This window comes from Mauremys reevesii, unplaced genomic scaffold, assembly GCF_016161935.1.
Source record: "Mauremys reevesii isolate NIE-2019 unplaced genomic scaffold, ASM1616193v1 Contig164, whole genome shotgun sequence".
NCBI lineage: Eukaryota > Metazoa > Chordata > Testudines > Geoemydidae > Mauremys > Mauremys reevesii.
In genome coordinates, this window is record NW_024100787.1 from 58863 (window position 1) to 76359 (window position 17497).

The window sequence follows — 17497 nt, forward strand, 5'->3', positions numbered from 1 at the left end:
AAGACTGCAATTCACAAGGTCATGTGACTTTTCACACAATTCACTCTGCACCAGTTACAGGGTAACATCTTAACCTCTGCTAATTAGCTAACATACATTAAGATCCCTTCAAACTTCTATTAATTAATTCTTGGCCTCCACACTCCCCCCTTTTGTACTTCTAGTACAACAAATATGTCAAATTTCAATGTGCATTAAATCATGGATCTCAGAGTCTACAGGAGAGATGGTAACATTAGGGGTCTTCATGGGATGTAATGACAATGAATGATTAGTATGAACATGAAAAGTATTATTACCATCATTACGTCTATTACAACAACAACAACAATAACATAATCCCACACCAACTAACAACACTACAAACAATAACATCCCCATAGGAATAAAATAATGGGGTTGTCGTGCAGTTTTGGTAACAAAGCACAATATATCAAACTTAGTACATAAAGTAGATACTCTATAAGCTGTATGAAAGGCATTCTGTTCAGCATGATATATATTCTGAAGCATGTGAATTTGTCCTTGCAACGCAGAGATTCTGCGAACCTCTGGCAACAATGAAAGCAAATTCTGAAAGCGATCAGGTATTACTTTAGTCCAATTAAAATATACCTGAAATCTAAGAGCTACATGTAACATTCTATCTGCAGGCCAGTAAATAATATGATTGCCTGCAGCAGTGGTAAGATTAATATGTATATCTTGTAACGTGGTGGTATTAACGTACACACAGCTATCATTAGCCTGAAAAGTGGGTGTCCTGTAAGGGTAGTTCCTTGACCACTACCCTCCCAGCAAATATGGTCATAAACAGTGACAACTTCCCCTGGCTCCAGTTTCCGTATACACTGAAGCTGTGGTGGTTCTAACGGCCAAAATGTCCATAAATTCCCTAACCCCATCCAAACATCAGCGGTAAGCCCAGGAGCACTAACTAAAAAGAGATTAGGAGAATCAGGTGGCCTCACTTCCCAGATATCTCGGTGAATCACCCAATCCCACATGCATCCTCCCCATGGACCCGGCAGGATTCGGTATGTGGGAGCCCACCCCTTAACCGGTCCATATGCTTGGAAGGAGCACTGTGAACGTCCACATTTCCATCCAGAAAGTCTCCAAGTATGTCTCCATGGCCACAGATCAGATGGTACTCCTGACGTGACTGTAAGGGCAGTGGGCCAAGCTTGGTGCACTAGATCATTCCGAATGGCCATCAGCTGGTCATTCAGGAAATCCTGAATTTCCGAACATGCTAGATCCCACTGCAATGCCTTCCCAGCCGCAGTGATATTCAGTACCATCTCTCGCAATAAATTCTGGGTCAGAGAACTAAGGGCGGAAATGACATGTAACTCACCCACCCCAGTTTGCACTTGTGTTAGCTGTGCCCCAGAAATCAGGCCGGTGGCCTTTTCTAATTGGCCCAATTTCTCATCATGTTCCTGGGTCTTAAAAATATTCCAAACAGCAGCTGCAGAATTGGCCCCATCCCACAAGGATCCGGCTAGATCCCTCTTCTTTCTAGAGGAAATAACCCAGGCCCTCTGTTGTGCTAATCTAATGGCAGCCCCTTGTGAACAATTTAGATATGTAGAGGTGATCTGAAAACTAGATAAAGGCAATGTAAACTTCACAGTCCCTAGCGTAGTGTTAAGTACAGTCCACCGATATTCTGGCACATTTCCCCTCAGCGTAGGTCTATACCACATCTGCTGGTTGTAGACCTTCATATATTTCTGAGAGGTATTAACATCAATAGCATAAGAGGGAGTGTATTGCAATAAAGTACAGGTCACATTATCAGTCACTGGAATGGTCTCAATACAAGTAAAATTTCCAGTAGCAGAACAAACTCTGTGGGTAGTCGTTTGATTATTCACTAATTGAGTAACCAAATAACAATAAGGGCCTCTTTCAGGTAACATAGCACAAATTCCAGGAAAAACCATCATATCTACTTCACTATGGAACCTATCAATTCCATTTATAAAATCTCGGGGCTGATGTGCAGTAATATTATGGATCCCTATTTCCACTGATCCATTTGTTTTCCACTCAATGGTTCGCTCATAGGAAGTTTGGTGAACTTTAAAATATAGGCTTTCTGAGCAATATTCTAATAAATCACTAAGATGGGAAGGTCTGGGCCAACGAATCTCATTAGAATATACAATTTTGTTTACATCTGGATAAATTACAGAAGTGACGGCCAGGGTTGAGGGGCTAGTGGGGCTAGTGGGGGTAACCTTTGTGGTAGCAAGATGCTTTTGGTAGTCATTATCTGAAAGCCAATTAGGGAGGGCAGTACATCCCCAGGGTACTTGTCCATAAGCACAGAGCCCTGCCCCTGGAAGAAATCCAAGCCACCATTCAACCCCACATGCCCAAGCACGATCCCCACAGTTCCCTCCTTGCCAATAAACGATGCTTCGTTTCTTCCACCAGGGCCAGTTCATAATGTCTCTTTTAGTCAGGAATCCCTGGACTCTGGAGGAGTTTGCAGAACGAATGTATCTTCTTCTCTTCCCCAAAAACAATCGTGGTCTAGCATGATAAAGGGAAGAGGGTTGTAATGTGGGAATTCCTTTAGAAAAATCCAAAGGCACAGTAGGTCCGTCAGAGGACAAGGGAGAGGTCACCAGTACGTCACCTTGTCCTCTTCTTCCGCTGTCCAGCAGGAACAGCAGGGCTAGAAGAAGGAGCACGTTGATCATCAGTAGGTGTGTCCTCCCGAGGTGGAGGGGTCTTTTTGCAGTGCGATGCATGGGTCCAGGCAGGTAGTCCTTGACACTTCACAGCAGTGTTGGTAGTCAACAGGACTTGGAAAGGGCCTTTCCAGCGTGGAGCCAGGGCAGTCTTTCGTTGATGGATCTTTATGTAGACCCAGTCTCCCGGTTCCAACGAGTGGCAAGGTTGCACAGGATCCTTCGGTAAGGCTTCCTTCACCTGTGTATAAAAAGACTTAACACATTTCATTAGTGCCTGACAATACTTAAGCATTATATCATCCATCAAATGAATGTCCATTTGAGCTAAGGTCAGTGGGGGTGCAGTTGGTAGTCGCATTGGGCGCCCCGTCAAAATCTCATGAGGGCTGAGTCCAGTCTTTCGATTGGGAATGGCTCTCATACTCATCAGTGCCAATGGAAGGGCATCTGGCCACTTTAAGTTCGTTTCAGCACAAATCTTGGCCAGTTTATTTTTTAAAATCCCGTTCTGGCGTTCCACTGTCCCAGCAGATTGTGGGTGATGAGGGCAGTGAAGGTTGTGTTGGATCTGCAATGTTGCACATAACTCCTTTACAATCTGTCCAGTAAAGTGAGTTCCACGATCACTGTTGATACTCACAGGAATGCCAAAACGAGGACAAAATCCTTAAGCAGAAGTTTCACAACAGTCTTGGCATCTGCCTTCCTGCAGGGAAAAGCTTCAACCCAAGTGGTGAATACATCAACTAAAACTAATACATATTCATAACCACAACATTTAGACATTTGAATAAAATCAATCTGAATATTTACAAAAGGTCCCCAAGGAGGAGGGTGGGCTGCCTGCTTAGCTTTAACAGCTTTACCAATGTTGTGTTGTTGACAAATCACACAGTGTTGACAGTAGGAATGGGCAACAGAAGGGAAAATGGGTGCAAACCAATCTCGGGCAACTGCAGCAACCATCCCCCCTTTGCTCACGTGTGCCATCCCATGGTATATGCGAGCAAGATAGGGCAATAACATCTTCGGTGCCACCAGGCGACCATCCGGGGCACGCCAAAGATTATCAGAATGTAAAATGCAGCCAGCAGCACTCCAAGAGTGCTTCTCAGTTCTCGATGCTGCCTCCTGGATTTTAGCCAGATCGTCAAGGGAGGCCAGTGAAGGCTGCTCTATCAATACACAGGAATTTGCAGCCTGAGGTGCAGAAAGAGCCGCTGCCTTAGCTGCAGAGTCAGCCAAAGCATTTCCACGGGTAACTTCATCATGAGGGGTCTTGTGAGCAGTACATTTAACAATAGCTATAGCTTTAGGCAACAAAAGAGCATCCAAAAGAGCAGAAACATAAAAACCATTCTTAATAGGAGAACCAGTGGATGTAAGGAAGCCTCTATATTTCCAAAGCAATCCAAAATCATGAACCACCCCAAAAGCATAACGAGAATCCGTATAGATAGTGACCGTTTGATCTCGAGCCAGAACACAAGCTCGAGTCAAAGCCACAAGTTCAGCTACTTGAGAGGAAAACACTGAAGAAAGGAAAGCACTTTCAACAACAGCACTGGTAGTGCAGACAGCATAACCAGCAACTAATTTACCCTTAGAATCTCGCAAACACGAGCCATCCACAAAGTAAAGGAGATCAGGATTCTGCAAAGGCACATCCAGTAAATCATCCCTAGGACGAGTAAGAACAGACGTTACAAATACACAATCATGCGGGTCTCCATCATCAGGTCCAGGCAACAAAGAGGCTGGATTAAGAACAGGGCAACGAGCCAAAGTAATATGAGAGGAAGATAGCAAAACCAGCTCATATTTGATAAGACGAGAAGCGGATAAATGCTGCGTCCTAGATTTTAACAAGAGTGCAGCCACAGCATGCGGAACACACACACGCAAAGGAGAACCTAAGACAATAGATTCAGATAACTGAACAGAAAGGGCCGCAGCCACAACAGCCCGTAAACATGGGGGGAATCCTACCGCCACAGCGTCCAGGGCAGTACTGTAGAAAGCAATTGGGCCGGTGTTTGTCCCGTGCTTTTGCGTTAATACAGCCAAAGCAAACCCATTACGCTCATGACAGAAAAGAGTAAATGGTTTAGTATAATCAGGAAGTCCCAGGGCTGGAGCAGTAGAAAGTCTCTGTTTAATAACAACAAAAGCACTCTCAGCCTCTGGGGGCCAAGGAAGAGGTTCAGGGTACCAGACTTAGTCAGATCCTGCAAGGGTTTAATCAGTGTAGCATAACCTAAAATCCACTGTCTGCAATATCCAGTCATGCCCAGAAAAATGCGCATTTGAGAAACAGTACTAGGCCTAGGCATATGCAAAATAGCTGAAACACGAGAATTTGATAAATGACGCTTGCCGTGAGAAATATCATGACCAAGATAATGAACCTTGGGTTGACACAGTTGGAGCTTCTCCAGGGATACTTTGTGACCTTTGGCAGCTAAAGCAGTTAAAAGTGTCAGAGTATCAATTTTACAAGATTCAAAAGAGAAAGACGCCAGTAAAAGGTCATCCACATACTGTATAAGAACTGATTTTCCAGGGAAAACCACATCATCCAGATCCTTCTTTAGGATCTGAGAAAACAGAGATGGAGATTCAGTATACCCTTGGGGTAACCTGGTCCAGGTATACTGACATCCTTTATAAGTAAAAGCAAACAAATACTGACTATCCGGGTGAATTGGGATTGAAAAAAAAGCTGAACACAAATCTACAACCGTAAAATGAGTGGCTGACGGTGGAATACAAGAAAGAATCGTAGCTGGATTTGGAACCACTGGAAAAGAAGGCAAAACCACAGCATTAATAGCACGAAGGTCTTGAACAAACCGATAGGTGTTCCTTCCTGGCTTCTTGACAGGAAAGATAGGAGTATTACAAGAACTAATAGTGGGAACAATAATACCCTGTTGCAATAAAGATTCTATAACCGGAGCTATGCCTGCCACTGCTTCAGGACGCAGTGGGTATTGTGGAATCCTCGGCAAAAGCTTAGCAGGGTCCACAAGAATCTTAACCAGTTCGGCAGTTCTAATCTGTCCCACTTCATTTGCATGACGAGACCAGAGATGGGGGGGCACTTGTGACAACAAATGTACAAGGTCAGGGCTGAGTGGAGACTTCGACGCAGCTGGCTCGGATATATGGAGTGTGGCCAACACCAGGTTAGTATTCTCACCAGGAACCTGTAAGAATACGCCATCTGGTGTACAGTAAATGGTACAACCTAATTTACACAACAGATCTCTTCCCAGCAAATTCACAGGAGAAGTAGAACTGAGTAGAAAGGAATGTTTATCTTCTAGAGGGCCAAGACAAATTTCAAGGGGTACTGAGACAGGATGCGAAACAGGACAGTTTGAAATGCCCACAGCATTAACAGACAAAGTGGACAAAGGAACAGAGGGAAACTCCGAGGATCTCAGAGCAGATCTACTAGCCCCAGTGTCCACAAGACAAGTAACAGATTTACCAGCAATATCACAATCAACAAATGGACCTTCTTGATTAATAGGAATTAAAGGATTCATGATGCAGTTACGTTTCCTCAGGCTGTCCTAGTAAGGGGTTCCTTGTGGGGAGAATACAGGAGCTTCAGGATTTGGGAACTGAGTAGGATTTTGAGCTAACCGATTGGGACACTCATTCCTCCAGTGACCCTCCTGACCACAAAAGTGGCACGCAGTGCTCCCAGTCGGGGCAGGATTCTGGGCAGGATATGAGGAACCCCTTCCCATACCTCTCCCACGACCTCGTCCCCGTCCTCTTCTCATTCCTCCACGACCCCTAAGCTGATAAGTTTGTAACTGTAAAGCCATAAGTTTTGTTTCACTAGTTTCTTTCTTCTGGTCTATGCAAGCCGTACAGTGATTTGCAACTGTCACCAATTCTGAAAGGGGTTTACTCTGCCAGCCAATACAAATAGTTCTCAATGGTTGCTGAACCTTCGGCAAGAGTCCCTGAACAAAAGCAGCTCCTACCGCTTCCCTGGCATTATCAGCTGGATCAGTAATTCCTGAATGCTGTTCAAAGACCTTTGTTAGTCTATCAAGATAATCAGCAGGGGATTCTCCCTTATTTTGTTTACAATTTGCAATCTTGGTCCAATCTGTTTTCTTAGGACAAACTTCTGAAATAGAGGTCAAGAGACGATTTCTAGCCTCTGTCAAAGCATCCGCAATACCAGGGTCGGCATCAGGCCAAGCAGCCTGTCTATTAAGGCGTTGTTGAACTTCAGCGGGCAGGACAGCTCGTAAAAGCTGATTAATATCTGCCCAAGATGGATTATAGCACTGAATCACTGTCTGGAGCTCCTCTCTAAACTTTACCGGCTCCTCCTGATTTTAGGAAATTCTTTCACCAAGTTTCTAAGATCCCCAGGCGTCCAAGGGGCATGGACCTTAACCAACCCCCCTACAGCCCCAGCTCCAGGCAAGTCTCTCAAAGGAGCCTGGAGTGCCTGTGTCGTGCTTCTAAGAAAGTAGCCAGCATTGTTACCAGCAGAAGCAGGGTTAATCGGACTACTGGTGTCAGTGAGTAAGGAAGAAGATAATTCCTCTGAAGAAGGAGAATGAACAACTTGGGCAGTTGATACTTGTGGCGGCGAGACAACCACTGCCTGCACAGCCCGAGAAGGGGGGGTCGTGGGGGGGGCTGGCAGCGGCTGTGGAATGCTGCTAAAAAAATCCACTATATCTTCTGCAGTCTCTTCCTCACTGTCAGGCTTAACTAACTGAGGATAAAGAGAAGCAGAGGGCTGCACTGAAGCAGGAATACCTTTGGATGTCTTACATTTAAGTTTTAAATCCTGTACTTCAATTTTTAATTTATCTTGGGAGTCCTTCAGACTCCGCACTCGAGACTCATGGAGTCTCTTTGTTGCTTCCTCCCACCAAGACAGAAACTGCTCGCACTGCGCAGCAGAGGCGTGTGATCTAAGGGTTTCTCGGAGGTATGTAAGTTTACCTAAGTCAAAGGTACCTTCTAATGGGCATTGTTTAAATGAATTTTCACGCGTGTATAGAGTCCAATCATTTAAATACCTGCAGGTTTGAGGACCATAATGTACGTACATGTAATATGCAGGGTACCCTTAGGGGTAAGGTGGAAAGTTTAGACTGTCCCTCCCCATGTTCCAATCACACAAACTCAGAGGGTTCCCTGTCCGCGCATGGACCAGAATCTAAGGAGTTCTCCTACAGGGTACGCACAAACAGGAGAGACTCACAAGAAAGACTACGACTCTCGTACACGTCCTTTCAGCAAAGAGCGTCGGCTAAAGACTCCATTTCCGGGAGATAAAGCCGCATACTCTAATTGCTTACAGGGAAACGATCAGATTGTCAGTAGCCCACACAGAAGGGAAAGGGAGGGAAGATGGGTTCACACACTCCTAGACCCAGGCAGCTTCCTCGCCGGACTATGCCAAGCTGAGTCAGCCCACCGTGGGTCGGATCTCCTACAGATCCTCTAGTTACTGGGCTTGCGTTAGACTACTCCTGATCATTAGCAATCGCTTCACAGGGCAATCTGGGCGTCTTCCAGCAACAAACACTCACACAGGTAAACACACACACACACCAAGGCCTCTTATCCTTTTCTTTTAACCCTTTTTATCTCTTTTTAAAATTTTTTTTTCTTTTTATCTTTTTTTTTTTTTTTTTTTTTTTTTTTTTAACCAAGATGCATCGTTACCTGGTCCGGACCAATACTATGAGGCGGTATGACAACCCCTCTTGAGGCGGTAAAACAAAACCCCTCAGCACCGGTGCATTCTAATGCATTACCTTATGCATTACCTCATGCATTACCTTATGCATGTACCTGTTGGCCAACTCAGCAGTTCCCAGTACTGCTATAAACTAACCTTATTGGGGCCTCTCCCCAATACCACTCTGCATTTGATCCTGCTGCACAGTCAATAAGTTCAGATGGCGTGAGCCCAGCAGAAACAGACGTCCCCCACAGACAGTCCTCCTCCGATACCCCAGTAGAGATTTCAAAAGGTCTCTTACCTCTATTGTGGCGCCATGGGGTTCGAAGGGGAACGATCCGTAGCAGCCGTCTGTGTGTCCGTGGGCGTTGCCATCCCGGACGAGCCCCCAAATTGTCGAAGAAAAACTCAGTTCTCACTTTTTGTTTGGATGCAGCAGAAACAAATACTTTATTATAATACTCTAGTGATCACAAGAGGGAGAGAGAGAGTCAGGAGCTAGGTTTGCCCCTTGCCCTGGACGGATCTCTCTCCATTAGTAAACAATTATAACAATCTTTATACCTTTCTAGCAGACCATGGTTAGCATACTTGCAGACAGTAAAAGTAAACATTTGCATTTGTTTATACATAAGCCTATTCGTTATCTTATTTGTCTGCAATACTAGAACAGAAAACAAGACTGCAATTCACAAGGTCGTAACGACTTTTCACACAATTCACTCTGCACCAGTTACAGGGTAACATCTTAACCTCTGCTAATTAGCTAACATACATTAAGATCCCTTCAAACTTCTATTAATTAATTCTTGGCCTCCACAGTAGGAAAGGCCCATACTGTTTTCTTTTTGTGGCACTGCTCAGCCGACATCAGAACCCTGCTAATTTTAGGCACAGATCAGTCATGCTGCCTACTGTATACAGAGCTTTGAGTGGCATTATGTGGCATAATGACTTGAAAAGTTTCTGACTGATGATGGGTGGCAAAGAGCCCAACTGCAAGTTTCCTGATCCCTTTTATTAACCAGGAAACTACAGATCAGAGAGACAAGACTTTATCAAGAAGGTAGAGTTCCAATACAGGCAAGAGTCCATCCCAGTGCATTCAAACTTTCACACTAATGGTGCCAAGAATCACATGGTGCCCTTGCACAAAGGTACATTGACTTCAGTGGATGCTCACAGAATTTGATCCCAAGTGTATTAACAGCATTATATGAAACTGATGAATTATTAACAGTTTCTCAAGTGCGTAAGTGTTTCCAGGATTAAACTATACTTGCACAAATAATCTGCATTTAAGTCAATGGGACTCCTCCCATGAGTAAATTTACTCACATGCATGTAGGATTTGCCCCTCTGCTGTGTACATTGGCCAAACCGGACAGTCTCTACGCAAAAGAATTAATGGACACAAATCTGACATCAGGAATCATAATACTCAAAAACCAGTAGGAGAACACTTTAACCTGTCTGGTCATTCAATGACAGACCTATGGGTGGCAATTTGGCAACAGAAAAGCTTCAAAAACAGACTCCAATGAGAAACTGCTGAGCTGGAATTGATATGCAAACTAGATACAATCAACTTAGGCTTGAATAGGGACTGGGAATGGCTGAGCCATTACAAACATTGACTCTATCTCCCCTTGTAAGTATTCTCACACTTCTTATCAAACTGTCTGTACTGGGCTATCTTGATTATCACTTCAAAAGCTTTTTTCTCTTACTTAATTGGCCTCTCAGAGTTGGTAAGACAATTCCCACCTTTTCATGCTCTCTGTATGGGTATATATATCTCCTCACTATATGTTCCATTCTATGCATCCGAAGAAATGGTCTGTAGCCCACGAAAGCTTATGCCCAAATAAATTCGTTAGTCTCTAAGGTGCCACAAGTACTCCTGTTCTTTTTGCGGATACAGACTAACACGGCTGCTACTCTGAAACCTAGTTTTTAAATGATATCTCACAAGGAATATTTTGTACAAAGATTATTAGGGTGCTTAGGGCACCAGCAAAGCAGGGGGCACCAAAAAAAGAGGTATTTAAACAAAAAAAAAAGATATTTGCTTTTTTTGAAACATCATCGAAGTAGTAATCATGGGAAAAATCAGAACTTTGTTAGACTTCCTTACACTCCACTACACACTGTTCCCCGGTTTTCTGTTCTCTTTGTATTACTCATCCCCACCTAAACCAGGGGGGTGTCCTACTAACGTAGATTGAAATAATGCAAGGAAATCAGAGACTGTAACTGATCATCCTACTCCTGGTGGTAGACATTGTTCTAGAAGGTGTGGATGTGTCAGAGATTGAACCTGCTCATGCTGTAAATAATAGGAGAAAAGATCCTGGTGTGTGGGTTGACTTCAGTACCGATGATGTAGCTTACTGGATAGATCGTGGACCAAATGACTGTCAACACCACACTGGGCCATTTGAGAAATCAGATTGGACATTTACCAGTGGCAAACAAACAAGATATTGTCCACAAAAAATATTTTTTGGCATGAAAGCGAATGGTGAGAAATACACTCGTGAATGGCTACTGTATTCACCATCAACAGGGTCTGTGTACTGTTTTGTTTGCAAACTTTTTGCATATAAACCTTCAACATCCCAGTTTGCTGCAGATGGATTTAGTGACTGGTGGAATACTGTTTTAATTGAACAACATGAAAATAGTACTACTCACAGAGATTCAATGTTGACATATTTAAATCGAAGACAGGGCTTTGGATTGACACAAAAATTGGAAGAACAAATTAAAGGGGAGCGTGAATACTGACAACATGTCTTGCAGCGTGTTATAGCCGTTCTTCAAATATTAGCTGAACATGGTCTGCCTTTCCGGAGATCAAATGACACATCTGGATCATTGCAGAATGGAAATTTCTTAGGAGTGTTGGAGCTTGTGGCTCAGTTTGACCCATTTTTAACATGCCATATCTCAAAATATGGGAATGCTGGCAAAGGTAACCCATCATACCTATCCAAGACAATATGTGATGAACTCATTGGTCTAATGAGTGACAAAGTTTGGTCAGCTATTGTGGATGAAATAAGTACTGCTGGGTACTTCAGTTTCTCTGTCGACTCTACACCTGATCTTTCACATATTGATCAGTTGCGTATTGTACTAAGATATGTGTCTCCCACAGCTGGAAAACCAGTTGAATGATTTATAACGTTCCTCAATTTGAAAAGCCACACTGGTGAAGAAATGGCAAATCAAGTACTGCATTATTTGTGCCAAGTTTGCAAAATAGATTTCTCAAAGTGCAGAGGTCAGTCTTATGACAACGCTGCCAACATGTCAGGGTGTTATCAAGGAATGCAGAAGAAGCTTTTAGAACAGAACAAATATGCCATATTCATACCGTGTGCTGCACACTCTCTCAATCTTGTTGGCCGCAGTGCTGTTGATTGTTGTCCGGTGACAGTAAGGTTTTTCTCAACAGTCCAGTTACTTTAGACATTTTCTCTGCCTCAACACACCGATGGGCAGTTCTTAAAACATATTTGGGCAATGATCGTGTGCTGAAATCTCTTTCTAATACTCGCTGGGAGGCACATGCAGTGGCAATAAGTGCAATTCTGGAGTCCTACTCAAAGATTGTGGATGCATTAGAAAGTATAGCTGAAGACCAATTACAAAAGGGAGAAACTATACGAGAGGCAGAAAACATTGCAAACAAGATGCAAGAACTAGAGTTTGTATTCATGTTGACCATGTGGAATGAAATTTTACAACAATACTTTTACCACACAAGTCAAACTCTCCAAGAAAAAGAATTGGATTTGAAAACATGTGCAGACCTCTGTCAATCATTAGCAGACCACTTACACACTTTGAGGAATGATTTCAAAAGATTTGAAGACATATCAAAAGATATCTTGCCTGATACTAACTACAAAGAAACCCAGTCCCGCAAGTAAATCAGGAAAAAACAAGCAAATGATAGCAGTGCAACAGAAACAGCATTGAATCCTAGAGACAAATTTCGCGTATCTACTTACTACGCTATAATTGATGCACTTGAAGCTCATATGAAGAGGAGAGGTGAAGTGTACAAAGAAGTATCAAGTAGATTTTATTTTCTAAACGATATGGACTTATCTGATGAACAATATTCACAAGGTTCCCAAAAGCTAGTTTACTCATACCACATTGACTTGAACATGAATCTCTGTGGAGAAGTACAGCAGTTCCACTGTTATATGCGTGCAAAGTTTAATGAAACAGGAAAAATGAAATTCAGTCACATTGATCTTCATGACACAATACTGAAAGACGAAGTACAATGTGTATTTCCAAATGTAGAGATCGCTTTACGTATTTTTCTAACATTGATGATTACTAACTGCTCCATGAAACGCTCTTTCTCAGCTGAAAGAATAAAAACCCTCAGAGAACAACAATGTGTCAGGACAGACTTGATTCACTTTCCCTATTGCGTATGGAAGCGGACATGCTTCGTCGAGTCAGCTTCAATGAACGTATCCAGAATTTTGCAATCAGAAAATCTAGAAAGAAGCTATTTTAATTTCAGCATACATGTAAGTTTTGTGTCATTTCAAAAAATAAAATTGTATTTTACGGTATAGTATTGTTTTTATTTTGAATTACATATGGGGGAGAGGGGCACCATAATCTTTTCAGTGCTTAGGGCCTCTAAAGGTCTTAATCCGACCCTGTGTCCAATCAACACCAGCCCATGTGCTCAGATATCAAATAAATGCCAGGAATTTAAAGATGCGTGCCCTAAAGTCAGGCTTCCAACACTGTTTATAGGCACCTAAATAAACTGATCAATATTCAAAAGCATTGAGCAGCCAGCAGCTCCCATTCTACTTAAATGACTAAATATAGATTTAGGAGCCTAACTTTAGGCAGTTTTAAAAATATATATGAATGAACTATTTGTGAACTTACAAACTAAACATTATTTCCCTGCAACAGGTATTTGCATTTCAGAAAATCATAGGGCTGCTCATGGAGAATTTGCTATGAATTATTTCCTATGTCTATCCAAAACAATTGTGCATACACTTACTGGCCCCTTATGGTTGCAGGGATACTGGTCACTGCCATAACAGCATTATGTTGCAAATGATCAGCTCATTCTTTCCAATGAAGTACACTGTCCTCACAACTATGAGGAGATTAGCAGGAACTTCCCCAGGAAAAATAAAATCTGCACGCAGGAAAAGTGTGATTGATTACAACAAATGATACACAATAGAAAATAGCCCATGATATTCTCTTGTAAATCACTTGGATCCACAGAGTGATCTTGAGCCTATTTGATGGCTTTGAGAGCTATATGCATTGATTAGAAGCCGCATATGCCCCTGATATTCATACATATGAAAGCACAAACCTGATCACAATACTAAAGCACCTGGAAACACCCAAACAGAAAATTAAAACATGGTTAGAAAAATGGTTTAAACTTTTGGTAAGAAAAGCCAGAAAGCAGAACGTGGAAAACACTAAGTCAGATTTGCAGTGCAAATGGTCACATGCGTGCAAAAATGTATGTGAAATTTGCATGTGCAATTAACACAACTGTAAACTGTAATCTGGTATGTGGTTCTGCACCTGCAGTTCTGAAAATCTGGCTCAGATCAGGAGTGTCACCTACTGGATAGCTGGGACCCACAGGAGTCAGGATGCCTTGGTTTTTATTTGGAAGGTGGCTGTATCTAGTTATTAGGAACTGTGAACCAGGAGTTCAGGTTTTATTCCCAAACTATCATTTGTCTTGCTGTGGACTCTCTGTGGATTATTTTATCCAGTAGGAAAAGTGAGTTAATACTTATCTACCTCCTACTTGTATTTGTGAAGGTAAATTCACTCAGTGCTTTGAGATTCCTGGATGAAAGTGGCTACCGTGTGTGCCAAGGATCAATACTTAACAGGAGACAGCAAACCAAAGAGATGGTTTTCATACCACAAAAAGAAGCTCTTTCAAAATACAATGCTAGTTACAATGGTCAAAGCACAAAGACCCTCACCCACTATTCTATTAATGTGCTATAAAATGAATAAACTCTTTCCCAAGCCAATCTCTCTCACTCATTCACAAGAGCAGATATCTTCCATCCTCTCAGTGGTTTTTATACCTATCCTACTCCAGTTGGAGAGCTGGGAATTCTTCAGCACCTGAATAGAATTTTCAATCCACTCCAACACGATGGATGTACTGTCGTGTAACTAACATCATGCTGCACCAATAACCTTATATATTAAAGCAACAGTCCACTGATTAGGCTAATGTACAGCCAATATCAGTAATTAAATTGTCACACATAGGGATCCTAATATATAAAGTGACTAAGTATGCAGTAACACGGGACATTTACATGCTTTGAGTATGTTGTGGTAAATTCAGCGAAACACACCTTCAGCTATCCTTCACATCACACAGAAATTCAGGTCTTAAACTCAGGTCATCAGAGCACACAGCACTATTAATAAGGGCAGGACTGCAGCATCCAGGCTAAATTCAAACCTCTGTGATTGTATTCTGCATCCATGAATTCCACAGACATTTCAGCTGGAAACAGCATTCATCTCCTCCTGTCCCAAAGAGTGTTCTGTGCACTGTTAAACAGCCACCACATTCCACATTCCACAACAGAGGTGGCTGCATTTCAGCGATGAGCAATGCAATGCCTATGTACCCCTTACGTGCCTTACTTAACGTTAGCAGAATATGCCATAACTCTGGGTAAAAGGCGGTGCTCTATGTGGGTATTGTCATTTTGATTATTATTCAGCCATCCTCTTCCCCCACCCCCAAAAAATCATGTGCATCTCACAGCACAGTGACATGCCCTTCTTGCAAGTGTGTTACTGCTTTTATGAAGTGTTTTTGTTACATCCTCAAGCTGGTAATGCACAGCAAATCCAGTAGATGGTGCAAGTGACTCAGCTTTGTGCAGAGATATCGAAAGGGAAGAAGAACTGTGATGTTACCTAATTCCTGGACTCAGGACAAATTGAAAAAGGACTCATTCCGGTTACTGTAATCTCATCCATCTGCCTGTTCAGCACCTCCCATCTTGAGATCTTCTCTGTTCCTTCCCCGCAATTCTACAGAGTTGGGGTCACTTATTCCTCCTGTGCTGCCCAATTTACCCAAAACTCCCAATCTCTCCCACTTTAGCCTAGGACTGACATTAAACCAGATGCATTAATCACTTTGGTAGCACCTCACGCCAAGACGACTTCCCCTCTCTGTCTTCAGTGGGACTCTCTGCTGAGGATTCAGCAGGAGGAAGTATGTCATAATTTGGCCCTTGTTTATGGGCATTTTATGGCACTCAGCTCCGTAGTCTGAGTGCCTCTCAAATCTTAATGAATGTAATGATCCTGCACCATGGCAGTCAACGGGCGTTTTGTCATTTGGTTCAATGGGAGCAGGAGAAGGCCCTTACTGCTCCCACACCCAATATCGGGTTTACCATGGTGCCGGGCCCAGAGTCAGAAGGGGCCCCGGCCAGCCCGACTGTTTTGCGGGTGCCTCAGCAGATGAGCTGTTTTATTTTGGTAGCCTGCGCGCAACTGCAATCAGCTGTTTGGCAGGCAGGCTCAGATCAACTGTTTTGTGCCTCTCTGAGTCTCACAGGGGCTGAGTGAGTCTCACAACAAACAAACAAAAAGCTGCCTTAGGGTTGGTGTGGGCAGGAGTGCTGGGCTAGCAGCAGCAGCAGCACAGCCAGCGCCTGCTCACCTAGGGCACTGCACAGCTCTTGGGCTGATGGCCATGGCGTCCATGTGTATGGCTGCTCCCTGCCAGCCAGGCTTGACTCTGGCCACAGCAGGCATCAGATGACCCAAGGGAGCCCAGCTAGGCTAGGGCTCGGTGCAGTGGTAGATTAAGGGGAGGAGAAGCCCTGGACCCAGCAGGAGCCGCGCTGGGGCGGGGGGGGGAGGGAGAGAAGCCCTGGACTCTGGCAGAAGATGTGGGGCTGAAGTCCTTGGCTCGGGAGCCTCAGCCACCCTAGTGGCAGAAGCTACAGGGCTGAAGCTCTGACCCCACACTGTGCGGAGCTGGCCTGAGCCCCCCTCTCTCTCCCATTCACCCTGCATGGAGCTGGCTCTTACTCTCAGGCTGTGGAGAAATTCAGCCCAAATCTACCCACCTTGGTATTGCCATTTCCCCCATCATCACACCACCATGAATGGATTTAGCCTAGGAGACAGAGTCAGCATTAGCGCCATTTGGCAGGTGGGATCTAGGGCACACAGAGGTGAAGTGACTTTCCCAAGGCTAAGCAGGGACTCTGTGGCAGAGCAGAGAATCAAACCCAGAATGCCTGAGCCTGAGGCCTGTGCCTTAACCACTAGGCAACCCTTCCCACCCAAGGAGAAGGGAATCTCCTCTGCCTCTGAGTGTGTGGGTGAGAGCAGGCACTAGACAGAGCCACTAGGAGGTGGGGAGCAGAGAGAGATGGGAAAAGGGACATGGGTGGGAAGCAAGAAGGAGGAAACATCAGGAAGGGGAGCAAGGACTTAGAGAAGAAACAAGAGAAAGGGACAGGGGCAGGGAGAGCGAAAGGACCCAGGAGAAAGAGAAAGAGAGAGGGGAAAGACTCTCCACTGCCATAGGTAAGGTGACCATTTTTTTCAAATTTAAAACCAGGACATTTAAAATAGCTCAGCCAGCATGAGTAATAGTCGCTGTCGTAGAATATAAATTGAAAAAATATTGCGGAGTATGCTTATCTTTTTTTTTCTTTAAGTGAAAGAATACAATAAAATGTACTTCTTTTATTTATATTATATATTATGAAAGTAATTTTGCGAAAAAAATATTTGATATGGGTAGATTAGTACATAATTGTATACTTAGGATTTTGGGATCCAAGTAATAAAGAAACAAGTGTAGCAGTAAAACAAAATGGTTTTAATAAAAAATGGTACAAAAGTACTTAATCTACATTCCTAATTTTGCTTCTTATATTTTTGTGAAGAGTGGATTGATTTTAATAATAATTTGTTTTCCTGGATGTTTTTATAAAATTCCATGCAAGTT